This window comes from Chinchilla lanigera, unplaced genomic scaffold (assembly GCF_000276665.1).
Source record: "Chinchilla lanigera isolate Chin_1 unplaced genomic scaffold, ChiLan1.0 scaffold00046, whole genome shotgun sequence".
Taxonomy (NCBI): Eukaryota; Metazoa; Chordata; class Mammalia; order Rodentia; family Chinchillidae; genus Chinchilla; species Chinchilla lanigera.
This window is the reverse complement of record NW_004955447.1, coordinates 6,852,007-6,875,583: the sequence shown is the minus strand read 5'-3', so window position 1 is coordinate 6,875,583 and position 23,577 is coordinate 6,852,007.

Genomic DNA, 23,577 nt, shown 5'->3' with positions numbered 1-23,577 from the left:
CATCTCTGATTGCAATGAGCTCTTTCTCCAATTTTTGTGACAAGCAGCTGAGAATTATAACACTAGCATTTACCCTCCTGTTCACATCAGATGCTCCTCTGTTCTCGGAATTATTCAGAAGACTTGATCTCAGGCAATGTGGCCTTAAAAGACAGCAATTTCCAGTGATGTCAATGCTACGACCTCTTATTCTTGAGGGGAGGCGGAACCCTTTAGGCCACGCTGGTGTGAAAATGGGCCCTGTTTGGATGGAAGACAAGAAGATGACTCATAGCATAAAGGAATTTCAAAACTCACATAGGCCCTGAAATTGTACTCCAGTTCTATTATTTTGTGTATTTGAAAACCAAGTCTACAAGAAATTCTAATTTGCTAGAAGGCACAAGCTGGTAGAAGTTTTATCAAAAATATAATACTTCATGATTTTTTTATTCACTATAACAGAAACAAATTTGAGAAACAAATTTCTTATCTTTATATTTTACATATTCTATGGTGTTAGGTTACAGTAGTAAATAACACACTAACATAATCATCCCCTACCAAAAGTAGTCTTGGAGGATAGCCTTGAAAATGTTGATGTTTTAGTTTTCTAACTAAAAAGTTCAGATGGCAAACATCATTTACTGCAATCATTGATAAAATACCCCACCATTCCGTCTCAACTTTTATTTATTTATTTATGTATGTATGTATGTATGTATGTATGTATGTATGTGTTGTCTTTTTGAGACAGGGTCTCACTATGCAGTTCAGGCTGACCTGGAGCTCAATTTGTAGCCCAGGCTGGCCTTGAACTCACAATCATCCTCCTGCCTCAGCCTCCCGAGTGCCGGGATTACAGGCAAGCACCACCACGCCCAGCCCCTCTCACCTTTTAAATTTAATAAATGTCAATTTAGTCTTGACTGTGTGGCACACAGTGTTTCAGTTCTTTACAAATACTAACTATGTAGTCTTCATAAAAACCAACAAAAATTTTGAAGGTAGGTATTATTATTGGTCTCATTATATAAGTGACAAAAATGAAGAAATTAAGTATCATACCCAGGTTATATCAATAGTTGATCATTATCAATTTTCAGTGGAGGGGGCTGGGGATTTAGCTCAGCAGCACAGCGCCTGCCTGGCAAGTGCAACGTCATGAGTTCGATTCTCAGTAGTGGAAAGCAAAAAAAAATTTTTTTTTTGATTCTTGGTGCTGGAAAGCAAAAAAAAATTTTTTTTTTCAGTGCATTATCTTAGATGTGTCTTAGATTAGGCTTCTATAGTGAGTTATTATAGGCTGGGTGACATACAAGCATAATTGACTGCTCATAACTCTGGAGACCGGAAGTCTAAGGTCAGTGTACCGTCTTGGTTGAGTTCTGGTGATGTTACCATCTAGGTCTTATTGAATACTTGCATGGCAGAAAGAGAGCAACGGAGCTGTCTGTGGTCCCCTATAAAAGGACATTATTGTCACTCATGTAAGAGCCATCATCACTACTTAATGAAACTTCACTTCTTGATACCATCCACACTTAGGGTTGGATTTTAACATGAAGATCACAAATGTTGGCTCCATAAAAGGACACTTCAGTCAACAATAAAGTTATTTCTGCATAAGTCTTCTAAATCCTAGAGTTAAATTTAATAGTTCATTTTATCTTGGGGATTCGGAATAGTATAAATCCTTAAATTTTTGCTTTTCAACTATACTCATGACCACAGTGGGGTCCTTACATTTTTGCCTTCTTGCTTTACTAGTGATGATAATGTATCAGAATTTAATATTTCTATTTTCTGTAATATGTACATTCAATTATAAGACATTTTTGAAATAAACTAACCAGTGCAGAGCAAAGAGGGCATTGTGTGTACAGAAAATGTCAAGGTCAGACGGCTATGGCCATTAAGGCTTGTTGTATCCTGAAAATCTCTGATACATCCGGCTGGCTGAAGCTCATGAAGTGTGTGCAGGGTACTAACAGAGATAACTCTTGACCAGACTGGGCCATGTTGTAGGGTGCTGCTTTGATGATCTCTGGATATTATTTATTGCTTAAGAATATTTCTTTTTAAAAATAGGCTAAATATTTCTATTAATCCATGCTGCTTAAATTTCATTTATGGAGACAACTAATATAACAAACTAATAAACAAACTAATAAAATCTATTTATGTGCAATTAGCACACAAATCAATGTCAGTCTTACACTGTGAGCATTGGTACAATTATGATACTCTTATTAAAAAGCCAACAAGAATGACCAAATTAAGTTTACACTAAGATGAACATTAAACCCACAAAGATGTATATCACATATTTTCATGTTGACAAGTTCCAAAATATTCTTACCATTCTATATGGAATTAGACCAAAGTAATACCATAAACTTCAGGCAAGAAAAATAAGGCCTTGGTCTTAGAATTTTCTTATCCAGTTATTAGCCTTTCTCTTCCCCCCTAGGATAAGAAAAAGGAAACAATGTACTAATTCACATTTTGTTGCCCAAATTCTGTCAGACCCAACTTCTATCTTTTTCCCCACACATCCCATTATTTCCAACTTTATTGCTGACTTCAAATCTGATCAAGTGGACAAGTACTTGTTTTCACATTGCCTAGGTTGGACACAGCAGAAGTCACGCCAACTAAAATAATTAAAGTGTTAGTAGATCCTTGTTGTTATTCATCTAGCATGTGCAAATTTAATAAATGAGAGGGAGAAGCAATTGTAACAGATGAGGGAGAAGACATTTTTGTTAGTAGTTGAGATAGTGATTGCCCTTACCAGAAGCAGAACTCTACTTAAAGTTTATTCAACCTAGCATTTGAGGTTCCAGTCATTAGAAGTGTCTTGGTCTCAACACATAAAAGTGAGTTTGTTATGGATACATCATAATTCACACTCATATTCAGGTGACAGAAAATGCGTATCGCTGTTAAGATTGTGCTTCTACTTTCTGTTGGTAGCATTAAAATTTCTATAGACGTTTGTCACAGGGAGGACTATGGGTAGGACAAGGCTGTGAGCCACTGAAGGGTAATGCTGTGGACACAGGAAAGGTACACACAACAGACCAAGGACATCAGGCATGCGAGAACAGTTCAAAACGTTACTGTGTTGTGAGGGGTAGCCATAAGTTCAAAACACAGCACTGTATGAGAACTAAAGTGAAAAAAGACCCAATTCCAAATAATTATGCAGAAATTGTGACTAATTCTTGACCTAATAAACTTCTCATGTCTTATGTTTGCTGTTTGTTTTGTTTTTGATTTTAATTTGTTTTGCTTTGTTTTGTGTTTATTGTCACAAGTTTTTCTTTTACATAAAAGATCCTGGTACACCTTTCGCTGCCATTCAAAAATAGCTTTATATAGAAACATGTGAAGGAAATCTAGTCTCTCTCAAGCAGGTAATTTTAATAACCTAATTAGACCATCTGAATGCGTCACTGTTACAATGATAGACAATATATAAATAAGCCGGCTGTCACCTGAACACTCAGTGTAGCCAAATTTGCATTTGAATGGTTGACAGAATGTATTTTTTTGCTTTTGAATCCACTGCATCATGCATTCTTTTAGTCTATTGTAAGAGAAAAATGTGCAGCAAAATTGTAGAAAGCCTTGTTAATTCATTTTTTAATGAGTAACACCCTTTGGCATTCTCTTTGATAGTCATGGTTTGCTGGAATGAACAGAATACACTTCTCTTTTTGGATTACTACAGCCCTGTTTAAGCTTGAATATGCCTTGGGGGTAAAATAGAGGGTTATCCATTTGTACACAGGAGGGAAAGTACTTAGACGAATACCAAAATAGAAGTATTGGGGTGCATAACAAATTTTCTTAGTGGAGATGGAGGGCTAAAGGATTTTGCCCATGGAGTGATATTTGAAAGGGAAGTATAGATCAAAGTTATGCCTATACATACAATGTGAATTAAGAAATTCATGTAGTGTTTGAGATAATAGACCATAAGAATAATATCCAAGTTATGTTTTTATTTTTTGTATACTTTAGGGAGTTAAAACTTTTAAAGTAAGTATTCATTGAATGACTACAAAGTTGTTACTACACAAAGAAGCAAAGATAGAGGCCATCATGACATGTAATCTCTGTTTAGCATTATATTGTATCACAGGAGTCAGATAAGTATCTAAGCATGACACAGTGTGATAAATGGCATGATAGGAATCACATAAAAAGCACAATCATAACTAAATGGAAAGAGTAATTAATTTTTCATGGAGGGACATCTGGACAGAGTTTTACAATGCATACAACACTGAAATTGAGAATTAAAGCACGACTTGGCTTGGGGCAGACACAAACGGATGCTAGAATATTTCAACATAGGGATCACTATATGCAAAGTTACTAGATTAGGGAAATCTTTGGGTCATGGTGAGAAGATAAATATGGACGTCTACATGGGTGCCCGCAAGTGACAATGGAAGAGTCTTGCAAAATATGATATCAGGATCAGTTTCTACTTGAATTTTCCTATGTAGAAATTGTTTAAATTTGGATTTGCAGTCTGGAGCCCAGGATCATTCTGGAAAGAATGTTATATATTTTGGTCTATTGTTTTGATATAGCCAACATTGAATATCAGTGAATTATTTGGGCATTAGAATTAGAAAATAAATTAAAATTAATTCCTGGTCCTGATACACTCTCTCTGTATTAGTTGTTGTAGTCGATCCTAAGTGTGACAGGAATAGAGAAGATATTGTTGCTATATCTTCAAAGCAAACAAAGCTAGCCAGCGTACCTTAGTGATTCTTGCATATCCATGTTTATTGTGGAACAGTGTACCATAGCCAAGATATGGAATCAGAGTAGTGCACATCAACAGATAAATGGATAAAGAAAATGTAATATATGTACATAATGTAGTGCTTTTCAGCCATTGAGAAGAATAAAATATTGTTATTCAAAGAAAAAAATGGAGAGATCTACAATTGATCATGTTGAGCAAAATAAACCAGATTAAGATGAATAGTTCATGTTCTCCCTGATATGTGGAATCTTAAAAAGACGACAACAGTGTAGGAGGGAGATCATTATTAGACAAGAAGGGAAGAAGGGGCACTAGACAGGGTGTAAGGGTACATAACAGAATGTGTGAATACGATCAAAGTAAGTTATACACATTGAACCCACCCCCTCAACATGTGAAACTAAGAAGGAAGATAGGACACTGGGTAATGGCGGACATGATTAAAGTATGTTGTATGCAAGTACAACAACCTACCAGAATGAAACCTATTAGCCTATACAACTAATGTGTACTAATAAATGAAATGAGGAAAATTCTCAAAGAAAATAGCAGCACAATTTGTCATAGCTGAGTCTTGGAAACAATCCAAATGCTCATCAACTGAGGAATGGATAAAAAAGAGGTGATATTTTTATACAGTGGAGTGTTACGCAGCTATAAAGAAAGATAAACTAAGGCTTTTATAGGTAAATGGATGCAACTAGAGACCATACTCGTAAGTGAAATGAACTAGACTCGCATGTGTCAACATTGTATTGTCTCCCTCGTGTGAGAAACTGAAAGAGTATGTAAGATCCAACAGGTACAATAGATACTGTGAAATGGAAGGAACTGCTGAAAAGGAAAGAACAGCTGGAATGGGGGAAAGGAGAAAAGAAGGAAAGGGAAAAATATACATATGTATATATCAGCTAAGATAATTGTATTAATAATTTCTATTAGTTCACTGAAAAAAACAGTTCTTTTACTGTCTCATCAATTGCGCAGGCCTATATCTAGTAATCTGGGCAACCACTTTGAATATAACAATATGCAATATAATAACCGTTGTTAATTTCCTATCATCTTGTTGTGAAATTCTGTGTTGATTTTTGGGGGTTTTTTGCCTTTAAAATTAAAAAAGATCAAAATTGCATAAATTCAGGAAATCTCATACCTCAAAATGTTTAGTCAAGGACAAAGGATGCCAAGATGAAATAAGGTTGTGAAGTAAGTATGATGTTTATTTTTATAGAGAGCCAAGGAATAAGCTTCACAAAGGGCTAAACAATCCCATTTAACTTTGTTAAATTCACTTTCTGGGCAAAACTATATGATTTCATTAACTGGAAATCTATGTACATTCAATGGATAGCATTCACCAAAAGGCACAAAACCTGGGGAAAATACTTTCTAAACATTTCTGAAGGCAATGAACTTGGACAAATAGTGTGTGATATGATAGACGCATTACTTACCCAGCACACAGTGTGTGAACCATGAGCAGGTCCTGTGTGTGCTCCTGGTCGGTGTCAACTTTGAATCACAGGCCAACGCGGCAGGCTGTTATGTCTTCTAGATCCAGGTGGCAGCAGGCTTAGCAGCTGTATTAAACCAACAGGAACCAGTGGTGAGATCAGGGACAGGGAAAACTAGGGAGAGTCCTGCGCACCCCTTCCTACATCCTCCTTCACTGTTCCTGCTTATACTTCACATCCTTTGGCATCACAGTTCTTCTATCACAGCAGGACGAGTTGCGCTTTAAATATTTTAAGAGAAGTTCATACTTTCTTGGGCTGAATGCTGACTGTTACAATACATTAAAAATTCCTTCAGAGGTACTGGCTTTCCACACTACTTTAAAGATTATTATTATTTTCCCTGTCTTACAAGTGTAGAAAAGTATAGGGGAAAGATTCTATCATTCTATGAGTTTTTCTGAATCCAAAACTAGTGCTGTCCCCACAATACAAAAGAAAATTTACCTTGCAAAACTTCTATACAGGGAAACAGAGAGAAGCGGAACAAGGGGACTCTGAACAAAGGCATTCTTGAAGTCACAGTAGTTTTCAGCCATCTATCTCCTTACAAAGATGCTGAGCTTTCTACTGGATTCAGCTACTGGTTTTTAAGACGCCAACCCTACTGTGTCTTTGCTGAGGTCTACTTGAAACTATGTGCAAACACATTTACAAACCCAGTGGATAAAATATTGGCACATAACCCAGTCACTTTCTGTGAAAGCAACAAAGCCAGTTTAGTTTTGCACATGACTTCCAGTCTGTCACTTGAGCACTGTCTTCATTTAGAACCAATTCAACCCAGGCACATTAAATGACTCTGCCTCCTCTTAGAAACAACAGTGGCTCTCTCTCTCTTCCTTTCTCTCTCCCCTTCCTCCTTCTCGTGTGTGTGTGTGTGTGTGTGTGTGTGTGTGTGTGTGTGTGTCACTCTCTGCTCTCACTGTCTCATTCTCTCTTACTCTCGCTCTCTCTCATCTCAAACAAAAATGTCAAGTCACTGGAAATACTGAGAGAAGGTGGATATGCTTTGTTTTTATCCAGGTATTTTATAAAATGTTCTCTTTCCTTGTGTTTTTCACCCACTGCTCAATAAAACATCAACTTTAACTTCTTTTATAATGCATGATACTCCTAACATGTAATACTTAACAGGAATAATAACTTCAGCACTTAATGTCACATCTCTAATGCCTTTTCTGTTTGTCTCTACATCTAATGATAGTGAGCCTATATTTTCTTTTCTCCTTTCTCTTTCAGTTTAACGATTTCATAACAATGGTGGAATGTATTTGATTTCTTTCAGTGAAGCAGTAGACAAAATGCTTTTCCTTAATATCAAATCTTCAAACACAGACTTCAAGGATCTGTTTTGAACAGAAAACATCCACCAGAAAAATAGAAAAATAGGTGTGTTTCAGAGAGATCATGTTTCCACAAGCACTTCACAGTGTATAGTTTCTTATGTTCTTTTCAGGAAAGAGTAAATTTTAAAAAATATATCAGAAATCATTAATTTTAATTGAGTTCCTTAAGGGTTGCATTTTAAGGACAAAAACTCTAAAATTTTCTCAGGGAGAAATTAGTTTTCTCAACATCGACTGTACCTCAACCTTTCCTATAAGTGCAGACTACACACATACGCGAGTCATCACCCATGGAGCACAAGTCACTGAGTATATGGAAATATGTTTTGTGTTTCAATTAAGGCAACTCTGGCACGGGCAAAAGTGGGACATCTGCAGAAATGGGGGCCATGTGAATAAGAGCATCCTATTTGTAAAAGGGAAATGCATCCAAATTTGATATAATTTCAGTACTTTGAACTACTCTTTGAAATACTTCTGTCAGAAAAGGCCATATGCAAATAAAAATATGCAGAACAGAAACAAGCAAATGACAGTGCTGCAGAGAAAGTACCAATAAAACAATGCTACTCTTGATGTCCTAATAACGTCCATCCTCAATTAGTTTGTAAAACATTATTGGACAAGTGTATGTTCATGTTTTATAAGGAACTGGTTATAAAATATAATAAAATACTTTAGTCTCTGGGAGGTTATAAGAAGTTCTTATTTAGTGGAAACAGTGAGCTAGAATTCCAACTCTAAGTATAATCTTGTGCCTGTGTTTTGCATGCACTACACGTTCTTTACAATTTTGCCTACAAAGTACATTTTAGTATATTTTAAGCAGTAATTTACTCAGTGTAATGAAGTAGAAATGAAAGTGATTCCTCAATCAGTGATGCATCTAATTATATGATATTCACCTAATAGAAGACCTCAAATTAAATATTCCAAGTTCATATCTGAATTTTGTACATACTTTGTATGTTATTTTGAATATATGGTTTAATAGTCCTTAAATATATTTCCATTTTGAAAACAATCTGTAATATTCTTTTTATAACATTATTAGAGCATTGAGTATAAGTTATAGAATTCAACAGATTGTAAAAAAGTTAACTAATTCTTAATCTTGTTTACCCAAATTTTGCTCACTCAGTGCAAAGTATTCTCCAATATATTGACACAAATGGGTCCTAGGCTTTGACAGTTTAAAATTATTCACTACTTGTGAATCTAAAAATATAAAGTAGTAATTAATATTTATTTATGAGCAATATTTTTCTGAAAGAAATAATTTTAAAATATTTAATTGATACATAGTTATACATATTTATGATATATGAGCATATTTCAATGCATACATACAAGATGTAATAATATAATCAGGGTGATTATTGTATCCAGCAGCTCAAATATACATTGTTTCTAGTGTTAGGAACATTTCAAATCTAAAAGAAATTAATACATGACAACTTCTTCCTAGAGCTTTATTTTTTCAAAATTGTGTTTATTTTCTTCTTGTAACTTAGTAAATATTTAACAATAGATATAGAGGTTAATATTTTCTCTTTAAAATAAAAAATTAATTTTGAAGTCACTTCAGATGGTTTTTATATTTTCTTCCTGAGGAGTATAGATTTTTTTTTTTTTTTACATTTGTGTGAAAACAGAATGAAAAACCCTAAGAGTTGGTATGGTTAGTGGAAGTGCAATCTGTCAGAGAGATTTCATTAAAGAAAAAATAGCTCTGCTCTGTTTGGATTGCAAGATCTGCTCCAGACTTAAACCAAGCTGGCTACAATCTTGAATATATTCCAAAACTAATAAACAGAACTGGTATCTGCAGAGGGATTATAGGGAATCAAACAATATCTTTCAAATGTGGTAATAACTAAAATGAGAACACTTCAAGCTGTAATAATGAAAGTTATCTTTCAGAATTCTCAGCTTCCTGGATTTGGAAAGCAATCAGAAAAGCTATTTCTGTTGAAGAAAATGTTCTTTCACGCACAAGTGTCATTTGAGAGGATGCTTTTCATAAACAAACAAAACTGAACACCACCGAACAATTCTATATTCATATGTAGAATGATAAATAATAAGAGAATAATTCTGATAAAGTCTACATTATATATACTAACTCTAAATCATACCAATGGCTTTTTCAAAATCTAGAGATAAGCTAAGTGTGGTGGCTGCATGCCTGAAATCCTAGTACTCCAGAGGGTGAGGCAAAAGTATCATTGCGAGTTCGAGGCTAGCCTGGGCTACAAAATGAGCTGAAGGCCAGTATGAACTGCATAGTGAGACCCTGTCTCAAAAAGACAAAAGCAAACAAACAAAAAACCTGGAGACAAGCCAATTAAATCATGTACATGTTAAGAAATTTCAATGAGTTTAACCTACAAGGTAGAAGAGATGAAATTTGAACTCCGATTTCTATACCTACCAGTGTATGTGTAGATAAACACTCACCCCTCAGAGATGTTTTTATAGTTAAAATGTTTCTTAAGTTCATGGGGACTCCTATTCCAGTACCAGGAATTGAGCTCACAACCTCAAACTTGCCAGGCAGGTGCTATATCACTGAGCTACATCTCCATCCTGATCAGGGGAACTCGTTGAATTTACTCAGATTTCCCATTGGTTATTTTTATGCACAAAGATAGGAGGACCTGAGCTTAATAATCTCTGTTTGTGGAAAAAATGAAGAAAAAGCAAACAGTGTGCCATAAAGATTTATTTTATGATGAGAATTGCCTGTATCCAAACAAATGCATTGATTAAATACGAGGAATATAGATTTTACTATTTTTGGGTGAGTCCACAGACCCCAAACATCTCCCACATGTATAAAACTGCTTTAAATACACATGACCCAAGCTCAGTTTAGTTTATGTGCTGCTGCTATAGGACATATACATATTTTATAATTATACTGAAAGTACAGAGTAGGAATAATAAATACTCTGTGAATTTGGAAGAAAATACTGTTGCTATATGATCCACAGTACAAGTAGAAGTTAGGTCAGTGAATTTGATTCAGTAACATCCTAGATCCTAGTCGGCAGAGAGTAGCGGAGATACATCGGTAAGGAGTGGCTATAAAGTGATAGCTATTAAGGCAGATCTTGACTTTAGGCAGAGGGAGAGATGGAGTGGTAAACTGGAGAGAAGCGAACAGTGGGCCACCACACAATGCCTGGCCAGTCAGAAAGGATCAACAGGGTGTTACCAAACTAAAGCACAGAATATCTACACGAGGGGTTTGAAAGCAGGTTCTCAAGGTACAGTACAGCATCCATGGAACACTGCCAGGTGCCAGCTATGAGCCCAAGGGTGGTTCCAGATGAAGGGAAAGGAGGCTTGAGACCGTAGTGCCGTGGTCAGCCTCAGAAAAATTCTAAAGAAGGCACAGAGAGGGATGTTTTAGATGTGAGAAAGGCCCTGATGCTTTCTGTTTTCTTCCAATTTTTTTCTTGTACCTGTTTGCAGTACACAAACATTACATTCATGATGGGTAGTTGGCCCATGTCCATGAAGCATCTGTGTTCTTTTCCATCCCCTTTCCCTCCGGTCCCTCTCCTCCCTCTCCTCTTGGGCCCCTTCCCTTTTGTAAAGCTCTCTCTCTCTATTTCCTGTTATCTGCTTCTATGTGCTCTTTATTTATACTTCGGGTTCCTCGTGTGCTAGTTAACCTCATGTATCCGATTTATTTCATTTAAGATTAAGGTCTCAAGGTGCCTCTATTTCCTACAGACAACTTGGGCTTATCCTTCTTTATACCAGAGCTGTGCAAGAAAGGCTAATGAGATTAATTATCAGATCAAAGGCTTATAGGAAATTTTGAGATTTTTTGCAAGCTAAGAAGCTTTCTTCTGCAAATAACTATGTGCATTTAGAAGGATTCAGGTTCTATTACAGAAGTGAATGAACCTTATAAGCCCAGGTCAAGAACAGCCTTTCACTGGATAGAGAATATTTGGTATGTGCTGAAGGAGGACAATGACACTTAAGGCTGTAACAAGCAATATACTAACAGATAACTGACACACCAGCACAGCAAGTGCCAGAGCAGTTCTAACAGCCGGTGTGAGATTCACGACTGAGGAATCCATGGGACTGGGTCTTTTTAGTGAAGAGGCTCTCTTAAAATAAAGTTTAAATTTTGAAACCAATTCTCATCAAGGCTTATCAAATGTGTTTTCATTCTATCTACGTTGTAATCTCATGTTGATTAATAGAAGTAATTTTAGGTATACTTTCATTTATTCAATGAACTAAAAATAGCTTTAATAACTTCTTAAGATAGGAAATCTAAACCTCATATAAATTAAATATTACAATTTCAGTCACTCCAATAACAAAATTTATGACCTGTCCACTTTATCTTCATTGCAGACAAGGCTGACATTTCTATTTGTTGCTCAATTATTTCACATGGTTTTCTATTCTAAGAGAATTCAGAAACTGATAATAGAGATATGTAGTAGGAAGAAAAGAAATTAAGTCTGTATCATTACTTACAATAGATTGTGTAGTTTTGAAAACAGGATTAAACTGAACAGTGCTAAAAATAAATTGTTGCCTCTTTCCTCTTTCTTATCTCTTTAAAATGCTGTAAGCAATATTACAATGACAGAGACAAAGTTCATTTTAGGTTACTGACAACTTTGAACTGTATGAATTTATATTGTGTATGTTACAGTTATAAAGTTTCAATGGGACTCTCTTGATGGATTCCACACTATTTTACCTGAAGAAAATTAGAATTGCTGCTAAGTAAACATTTATAACATAATTTAAAACATAATTGACTTCACTTTCTAATGTTGAATAAGAAATTTGCAAGAAACTTAGCTGCTTAATGCAATGCAGATTTATTGTCCCTCATTTTGCAGGCCACAGTGAGGACGACTAAGGCTGACTTCCCTTGCCAGAGTATGCCAGGATGTAAGGCTGCAGTTATCTGGACCTTGAGGTCTTCACACGTTTTAATCAATTCCTGGTGATTATTGGCAGAATAATCATTTCCTTGTGGTTGTAGGACTAAGGTTCCTCCCAGCTGGAGGCTTCCTTCAATTTCTTTGCATAGACAGTTCGCAGCATGTGTGTTTGTTCTCTTCTAGGGCAGCCAGAGCCCAGTCTGTGGATAAACAGAGAAAACCCTGCTTTAAAGAGCTCTGCATTAACAGCAAGGCAGCCCAGATCATTCCCTATCCTAAGGCCAACTGTTTTGTGACATTATTTTTAGCTATCAAATCCTATGCAGTGTAAAAATTAGCATTTTATTGAAAAACTGAGAAAATCTGTCCAAACAGAGAGAGGGAGAACTCTGGAAGAAGCATTTTAGAACCCTGCCTTTCCTAATCCCTAAAACAACAGTTTAGAAAGTAAATAAAGAAGTAATCTCCAAATTCTCATTTTTCTCCATGGAATCAATCAAGAACTAGTCTATTAATTCTTATTTCATTTTAATAAAATTATTTTTCATTTTCTCGCCTGTCTCCAACATTAATAATAAGCCTCTTATGGAGTGGGATTGCATGTTATGTATTAAGCACCCCCAATTAGCACAATGCCTGACAGATGAAAGTGCTCAACATGAATTAAAGGAAATTGTACTGCATACCAAGAATTTCAAAGTAGTCAAAACACTTATATAGGCATCTCGTAGTGGACAATGCATCCTTTCATAGGAGGTGGTTTAATGAAAAATGTGCAGATCTTATACTGTCAGAAGCTATGCACAATATTCAATGAAGTTTTTCATATGAAGAGAACCGTATCTAGCGTGGTTTATGTAGTCATGTATTGTGTGGTGTTTTACGCTTTAATTTCAGATTAGATCTTTGTGAGCAAGAAAGCATTTGGATATGTTTTTAAAATACCAACAGTACAAGGAGAAATGTCATGTCTGCTTCCTCCTGACATGTGGAAAAACCTACAGAAGCAAGGAGGAGATAACAGGGAGAGGAGGCTCTGAGTTCTCTCCCTTCTTTGCTCTAACATGGGTCTGTCATTGGTGACCATCCACAAACATGCGTACAATGTTAATATGTCAACAATGCGATCACAAACATGTGTAAAGTGTTAGTCCCTGATCTTTATCTTTCCTTTCCTGGGAAGAGAGGACAAACAAGTGTGAACACAGGGTCATTTCCACCAATAGTTAGCCTGTTAACTTGGTTGTCTATCACTACGTACAAAGACAGTTCCAAGGAGGGTCAATTCTACTTTCTAAAGAGTGGTGGACTAAGCAATGCTGAAAATCAGACACATCAAGTGACCTTTATTTTACATTCACATGACTTTCTCCCAATTTGTTATTATCTTTATAGATCTTACTTTACATCTATTCTATGTAAGTATATTTTCTTCCTTTCCAAAGGCTTATTATAATTTGTGTTTTCATTCTCTGGAAATCAAAATTTGAAGGAAATATGGGATCCATTCCAGTTGTAGATACAATGTTTTACTCTCAAATCATGTGCAAGTTTTGTCTTAATTTAATTTTGAACTGTCTTTAGAGATGGTTTTTTAAATAATTTATTTAAATTGATAGACGTTTTACTCAAATAAGTCAAAATAAATCTAAGTCTTAAGTTTGAAAGTAAATCAGTCTCTAAAGCCATTTCAATTTCTATATACTGAAATTCTCAATATACAACACACATCTCCCATGCACTGGTACTGAACAACCTTTACAATTGTTGATTCAAATATTTGATGATAAAGGTGGAGATTCTGTTTATTTTAATCTATTTTATTTTATTTTTAATAACACTTTGTTCTATGAGGTGCAATATTTTAACTTCATATTATGAGTCAAGGTAGATTTAATTTTAGGATGAATTTAAAGGACATAAAAAGAAATTAGGATTGAATTTCTCCAGTGATTAATATGACTTTTATTTAAAATGAAATCAACAGCACAGACTACTTCAGCTGAGCATAATTATAAGGTCATACCAATATGCCCATTTAAAAAATATGTAAGTTTGAAAATAGACACATTTTCTCTATATCATCACTGAAAATAAATACTGTTGCTACTACCTGCAAAAAACCAAGGGGAACCTCTTCCATCTCTTATCGATTCCCTTGTTTTATTGCACGTAGTAGCAACAGTGCTTGTTTCCAGAGATGATATTTCACTTTATAAGTTCCTATAAGACAAATAAATGTGTCTGATGCTAAAAAAATAAAGCAGTGGAAGGAAGGGGAAAATAGAATTGAAATGTGTTGTGTGCATGTACCAATTTTTTTTACTGTGGATGCAATCATAACATACTGACTTGTAAAGCAAAAAAAAGAAGTAAATAAAAGCGTTTAATAGTTTAAAAACGCGATGACCGCGTGTTGCACCGTCTGGCTTCCGTGCTCCCCTTGCCTGTGCAGAGCGCACAGGGCCATCTCCTGGGGACAGTGAAGTAGCCCTGTCACCGTTTGCCCTGGGGAGCTCACAGTCCCGAGCTTGGAGGAGCCTTTCACCTCTCAGCTCTACGTTCAACTCTCTCAGCCCCATCAGTTCCACCCCTTATCTTCGGAGAAGATAGCTGTGGCAGTCCATCCGCAATAATTCTGTTTCACAGTTTCATTCCCTAACTTAGGTTAGAGTAGCTGCATGTGAATGTCAGACCTGGAAAATAACACCCTCTTTGGGTTACAATGTGCATGGATGTGCCTGGGGTTCCTGACTGTACAGCAAATGTACTGCATGACTGAAGCTTACATGTTGGAAACTGATGGTGCATACATATTTAATGAAGAGAGAAAAATAAGGCCTCACATGGGAGCTTATTTTCATACTCAAACATTTAATGCAGGTAGAGATAGTCACTATGTACTAATCCCGACCCAAACTGAATAGATATAGGCACAGCAATTGAAAATTTCAGTTTTATAAGACGCCCAGTAATACCTAATTTTCTCCCACCGATGAGTATTAGATGACACAGGAGCACGCTACAAATAAACCAGTAATGTGTATGATTCATTTCTTTAAAAAATGAAATCATGTTTTTTATTTGCTTCCTTTAAAAAATGTGCAATCCTCAGAATTCTATTCTTTGCCCATTAATGTGTTTTGCACACTTTCCAAATACTCCCAAATCTGTAATATTGAGATCAATCCTATAATTAACACTTCTCAAAGTTCTCTAAATGTTAATCCTTCTTATGTGTAGTCTCCCTTGTATTTCCAAGTAATGTCCAATGTTTAATTTTTTTCCTCCATCTTTCAAAACCTCCTGGTCTTTGTTTCTTTTTCTGAAAAGCTAAGTCTTGGGCACTGGGGCTGTCTTAGTGCACCAGGAAAGACTAAACCTTAGTAATCACCACATGACCGACAGTGCCATGGGCATGGAAGCGAAGGTAAACTTAAAAATTATAGTAAATGTATGGGGAGAAACTTAAAGCTGACGTTCTTCTACACTGCTGTTTCCAAGGTAACTGCACATTGGTCACACAACAATATCTAATTTTCAGCATGACGTTCAGCGACTGTAATCCTCTCCCAACCACCCAGACCAGACTCATTACCCAGAGTTCCTTGCTGATGGCCTCTTCATATGACAAGTGCGTTAATGTGGCCATTCCTTCCAGAATGTACCATAATATCCTTTATTTAGCTTGTATATCGTGATCGAGCTTAAAATCCTTCTACCTATCAGTTGGGGTCAGTGGATCTCTTAGAATGCCCAATTCAAACACATCTTCTATGATGCTTTGCATTTGCCAAGGCAAGGGTTAGCTTCAACTATTCCATGATTCCATTTTTCTATAGTATATATATGTATGTATGTATGTACATAATTTACACTATATGTATAAGATTTTCACAGACCTTATTTTTTAAGGAGATCATTTTAGAATTAGTAAATTGAACTCCAAACTCTGTCATTTACAGTCATACTCCTTACTAGTCATACTCTGCTAATATTTCACCATTTTTATGTATCTTTTCATTATAAGTAATGCACACTTATGGTGAAATATATTTGAGAAACACGCACATAAATGTATCTGGTATGCTGAACAAGTGTTATGCGTGTATATCAATTTAAATATACTTACCAAAAGAAGTTACATTAGTCTCCCATTTTTTATTTCAAACTGCTCAATAGGATACATTTTCCCACTTCTTTAGATAAAAAATCAAAAACATCTGCTTTTCGCTGGTTCTCTTAGGTAATAGAAAGTCAAATACTCTCTTGAAATAGTACCAAAGAGTAACAGGCCCAGTTCCAACCAATTTATTTTTATTTTTGTACCTCTGAACATTAAGGCACGCTGCTATTTGGTGAAGAAATCATTTGTTTCTCTCATTTTAAGTGCCTCTCATGTTTTCGACTTAGTTTTCCAAAACCATAAAGAAGAAGAATTCACAGAATCACCACTCTGTTTGATTACTCTTCTTATTCCAGAGCCTGCCTTGTACTCTGGACCTGGCCGGTGTTTGAAGCAGAGCGTTCTATGGGGTTTGCTGGGCTTTTTAGAGGCTCCCTGCTGGACTCCCTCACTTGTAACTGTCGAGAGACTGCTGCCGGTTTTTAGCAGTTCAATCCACACAGAACCTCTACACTGAGCCTTCACAAAACTCACCCTTAGGCAGACAATGGCTTTGAATAGTTGCATTCTGATGGTATTGAAATTTCGTATTAACTGTGTAAAGGTTCCATAGTTGAAATATCGAATTAAACAAGAAATTATGAATAAAAAAGAAGTTCAAAGTTGAATTCCCAGTGTCACATTCCCTTCACAGAGATAAAAACTGTTGACAGATATACACATACTTTCCAAACACTTTATGTATGTGGAGACATGTATATACACGTATTCCTACATGTTAGTGTTTTTTAATGTGTACACATGTTTTGTGGTGTATACATGTAAACATACATATATATGTATATACTTTCCCTGTGTATATATGTTGTAATATATATGCATACAAGTTCTATAAATACAAACATGCATGTAAAATGTATATTTACTTATATAGACACATGCTACTGTCTTCAATCACTTGTAATTTTTAGACACCTTTCCAAGATTACCATTGTATACAGACTCATATAAAACATGTCATAATTATTTTCCTTTTCTTTGGTTATTGTGTTTTCAACACTTTAAAGGAGTAAATATTTGAGAGAAAATATCTGTTATTTGCACAAGCCTGGCGGGATCTGCTTGGCTAGAATGTACCAAGACCCAGGAGGAGCCAATCACAGGAGTTGTGTTAATGAACATTAGTGAGACTGGCTGCCACTAGTCTCTATGAAAATGTCACAGAATTAGTATGTGCATTGCTCCATCCTCTTAATGTACCCACTGGACTGACCGCCACCACCTGCACATTTTTTTTCTATTTAAATTGCTTATTTTGGCATTGCATGTATATACCATTTCATGAAAATGATGGTTTGGTAATTTATATATGAGAAAGAATTGTACAAAATTTCTCTGTACATCCACATGCAGGGATGTATGCTTTCAAAGATTCTTTTGTGATTGCAGGATTTTGAGGTAATATGCAAACATGTAAAGAAGGCATTTAAAAATAATGTCTGTTGACTCAGACATTTTGTTTTAGGTATGTTTTTCTCTTATGTTAAATCAATACTGTTCATTGCTATTTAAATAAAATTAGAATTGTTTGGTATAATTTTCTGTGCTGTTTTTAAATAATACTAGGCTCTTAAATTCTCTCTTTGGATGACTGTTTCAGATACTGAGGTGAAAGTCTTCCTTTTGCTTCTTGAACTTGGAGTTTTCAACATTTACAAAATGTCAAACACGTGAAAAATTGTATTTGCTTTAATTTTGACATACTGTATTATAGTACAATTGGAAAGAAATCCATTAAGTCTTTGGCTTTCCTTCCATTTTATTTTGTGAAAATTCTAATCTCCTTCATGACTCTCCAGTTCTAGGCCCCCTATCTTGATATTTCTCAGCTTTGTTTTTATTTACACTTTTTTATTTGTTTTAATGTTTATGCTCGTTTTCTCTTGTACTGGTGTTCTTTTTATATAGTTGTCAGTTCTCTCAACTGTTGTCATACTTGCCAAAGAATAGTTCTTCTTTAGCATTTGGACCAAGACCTTCCCCTTCTATAAGGCATTGTCCACCCTTATTTTAACCTAGCTTACCAAAATTAATGAGAGCGTGTATGCGCCCGCGCGTGCGTGCACACATACACACACACACACACACACACACACACACACACACACAGAAAGACAGCCAGCACTCCACTCCTCCACCTACTGGTCCTTTTGTGCTAACAACAGATTTCTAATTGCTTGGACACCCTGAATCTGCCCTATTCTTCTATTTCTGTCCAACTTCACTGCTGACGTCTTTATTCACACTACCATGGTCTCTTGAAATGGTTTTCTTTCTGGAATCCTATTTTCACTGCAGGGCAACACCCACCCAGTCTTCTCCATCTGTTTTCTTACTGCGGAGTGATTGTTTTCAAAAATAAATCTCAGTGTGCTGCTTTCCTATCCTTAAGTAAAATGCTTTCCTTTTGCTGCTGGATTAAAATTTAATCATCATTGTATTCTTTAATATCTGGCAAAATCTAGTCTTGATATTTTTTCATACTCCTCTCGTAAAATCCTCTCCTATCCTACCTCCAGTTCTCTGCACTTAGTTGACTGGCCTTTATTTTAGTTCCTTAAACACTTCGTGCAAGTCTTCCAGTAGCCTCTTTACCCATGCCATTTCTCAAGCTTTACCTAGGGAACTCCCACCCTTATAGTAGTTGTTCTCCTCATGAATTGTTCCTTTCTTCGGGAAGCATTTAATCTATTATACACATATAATACCATCTCCTGCTTAGAGTTTGCATTTAGTATTTACCTTTTCTGACAGTTTGGTCACTGGGACTCTTCCCCTGTAAACTCTATGACTATAGGTATTCCTGTTTGATTTCGTTGAATTTTGTAGTCAGATGCCCACCAATCACAATGTCTTTGCATGTGTTATAGGCAGCCATTGCATCATTTTGTGAAATAATGAATAGATTTTAAATCTTATTTTAAAGAGGTCACATTTACTTTAAGATATTGAAGATGCTAAGCTGTTTTCTTAAACCTAATTTTAATGAATTATTTTCTAAAAGATCATTTGAATTTTCCTTTTTTCTTTGTGTAAGGACTTTTTCCCTGTAGACCTAAATTTTAGTCATGTTCTCTTTGTTGTTTCTAGAACAAGAAAAGATACAAAACATGACTGCAGTTTCCTGTGTGTGCCTTGGGTTCATCTTCTTGGTTATTTGTAATCTTCTATGCCGTTCCCAATTCTTAGACTAATTTTGAGTTCAAGAGGCTATTTATCAAGCAAGATTCCTACAGACAGGACTCTACCATCTGGCTTGTTTTTTCTAAAGTTTGTTCAAATAAATAAATTTTTCATTACCCAGAATGCTATAAGGACTTTTCCTGATATTGCTTGCTCCTTTGAAGAGAAATTTATTTCCACAGATCTCTCACTCTAAAATAAAATGCTGCTTCAAGTTTTTTCCTAATTTTATATTAACTATTTCAAAACTGAATGGGTCAATAGAGATAAGAGAAAAGAGGTAGTTTTTTTCTTCATTCCTAAGTAATAGAAGTCAATATATAACATAGAAAAATATTTGTTTTAACAATATAAAAATATTACACCTCGAGAGGCAAAAGATAAACACACCTAATAGAAAAATAAAGAATTTTCCGAAAAACTATCTCATAGGAAAACAATTAAAATTATGCCTAAACATATGGAAAGAGAAAGCAACAAACAAAAAGAGTATTTGTGGGATCATTTGAACTTGTCATAGAAGCCACAAACTTTTGACTATCAGGGTGTGTGAGGTTTCCCTCGTCTTTATTGCATATTCTGCTTTGTTTTATTTTGTTTCAAAACAGCGTCTCAATGTGTAGCTCAGCCTAGCCTTGAGTTCACTTTGTAGCTCAGGCTGGCCTTAAACTTGCAATGATCCTCCTGCCTCAGCCTCCCAAGTGTGGGGATTTCAGGAGTGTGCCCCCCGTACAGCTTCATTCCTTTTTCTTAATGTCCTTCATCCATCAAGCTGATAATCTGGGGAAATAGAAATTGTTTTATTTCCTTTGTAAAGATGTTACATTTTAGAAAGGGATAGTAAGTTGCATGATTCTAAAAACGTAAAATTAAAGAATTCATCCCATCAATTAACTTGTAGAAAGATTTCCCTGCAGGTCCACTTAAAACACTAGCAGATATGTACAATAATGTTCATTGTACCCTTTAAGAAATAAAAATTCCACCAAAATCTTAATGTTTGTCAGTATCAGTGAAAATAAATACAATTTTAAATTAAAAATACAATAGACTACAATGAGGTTCTCAAAAAGGTATATATATATATATATATCCTCAATGAATAAAGCAGAATTTCAAGCGTGTACATGGCATCATTTCTGTTTCTTGAAGAAGAGTATATGCAAAAATACAGGAACACTTTCTGGAAAAATGTAAAAGACAATATAAACAATTCTTATTCCTGGACAGTGTGATTTGCAGGCTAGAAAAGCAGGCAGTGATTTTCACTGACCATATCTTACCACTATATAACATGTGTGTGTAAAAATAAAATTTCAATACTCTTAGAATGAAAACTGTGTATGCTATAAGACATGGTACAAGAAGCAGCAGGTGGGAGATTGAAATGGCAGTGCTTGCGCTGAAGAAACCGGCTCTCGCCTTTTCTGTGTGCTCTTGGTTCATGGTCACTGCCGGCTTCCGTCTGTGATCCTGGGGAGAGGGCTCTGTGTCAGTGGATGGGGAACCTGGGGAGAACACTGACAGAGAAGCACCAATTGCAGTTACAATTTTAGTTCTTTTTTAGATAAGAGGCATTTTGTTTCTATTTTTATAATCAACTTCTCTAGTTTAGTTCATTAGGTATTTATTTATTTAGTTAGTTAGTCTTTTTTTATTTTAAAGAGAGTAGTACATGAGAAACAAACAAACAAAAAAATTGAACAGTAGCAGCATACCAGTATCAAGATTATTTGGTCTTTTTGAGATAAGATCTCGCTATGCAGTTCAGGCTGTCTTTGAATTCACTACAGCCCGGACTGGCCTCGAACTCGCAGCAATCCTTTTGTCTCAGCTCCTAAGTGCTGGGATTACAGGCGTGCACCATGACTCCCGGCTTATTAGGTTTTTGAGTTGTTTTTTTGTAGCTATTTTCACAAATCTGTAAAAGTTGTCTTAGTAAGTACTAGCTGATTAAAATTTTAAATAGACTACAATAACTGCATTAAACTAATTATTCTGAAATGATAAGACGTAGATGAAGAGAGGCTGAAGTTTGTTACCATAGACACCCTAGAACTTTATACATATTATATACTTAGCATATATAGTGTACATATCATATAAAATATAATACATGATACACATGTTAGATCAAATACTTATTATATTATGTACACATTATATGTAATATGCTCACTCTATAAAATATATTGTATATCTGTTTTTTAAATTAGCAAGCAGAGGGATGTTCTGTTCCATAGTCCTCACAATGTAATTGGCCTGTAAAGAACATTTATGTTTGAACTTTGATATCTTAGTTTAAAAATTAAAACAATTCCAGTTCTATTAACATCAAATAAGATGTTTATTTAAACAACGCAATGGACTCTACAAGGGCATAGGGTTATGAACAACAGAAAGTAAAAACCAGGCAGAGTCATTTCGGAATAACACTGCCCCCACTGGTCATGTGGATGATGGCAGCAGGCTGCTTCTCAGTCCTCAAACAATGATTTCGCTATTTTTAACAAGTGAAGTATTTCACGTTACATTTCATGCTTAAACACCTCTAGCTGTTTGCTAGCACACTGGAATGAGATTCGGACTCCGCCATGAGCTAGAAGACCGCTGCAGTCCAGCCTTCCTGCCTCCCGAAGTTCGCACCGGGCTCCTTCCCTGGCTTCAGCAGTGTGATGTATTTGAGACACACAGAGCTTTCCCGTGTCCTTCCTGTTTTCGTTACTATGAATTTTTCCCTGGATATTTGTATTGTTCTTTCCTCAATTATTTATCTCTACTTAGGTACCAATTCCTCCGTGACCACTCTATCAAAATAAACCTGCTCTTCGGGCTTTTAACTCCTCACTCTGAGCCACTTTATGTGTTTAAGTTTTTAGTTGTTAATTATTCTAATGATTCTGCTAGTGTGCAAGATCCATTAGGGCAGAGACTCTGTTTTCACAAATTTATCCCCAAAGGTTCCCCAGACATGATGACGACATCCACGATATATGGACGCATAAATTATGTTACAAAACACTATTTACCTCCCTTGCTTTTCTTGCCTTTCACATAGGTTCTGTTTTTCATTTTTTGACTTCTATTTTATAAAACCATGCATTGTATCTCAGGTTTATAAACCATAATAAAATACCGATTTGGGCTTTAATTGAATTGGAAACTTGCAGTGCTACATTTTTATCTGATTGTCTACCAGGGCAGTCGGGCATATATTCATTTTTTTCTATAAAGTTTAAGAAATTATCGGTAAGTTAGCTTGTAATTGCTCCGCTTGTAATTGCTCCATGTCTCCTAGCTATTATTGTGTGCTGGTGACACAGTGAATGCCATCCTACATGGACACTTCCCTCAGTGACACATGCGTTTGGGTCCCGCCTCAACACTGCACTTCCTCAGGCATCTGTCTGCTGCCTTGGACTAAGATGGCAGACCCAGCCCGACTACAGCGGCTACCAGGCCTGTGAAGGGTTCCCTCCGATTTTCACTTCACAGCCTTATGCAGGGGACTCGGTTGACATCTGGACAATAGGTCTTCAGAGGAGCTCAGTGATATTGTAGCAAATACATTTGAACTTGAGCTCCTATTTGTCCATTTGAGTTTAGTTTTAGCTTATGTGTGTTCAGAATTTTCTGT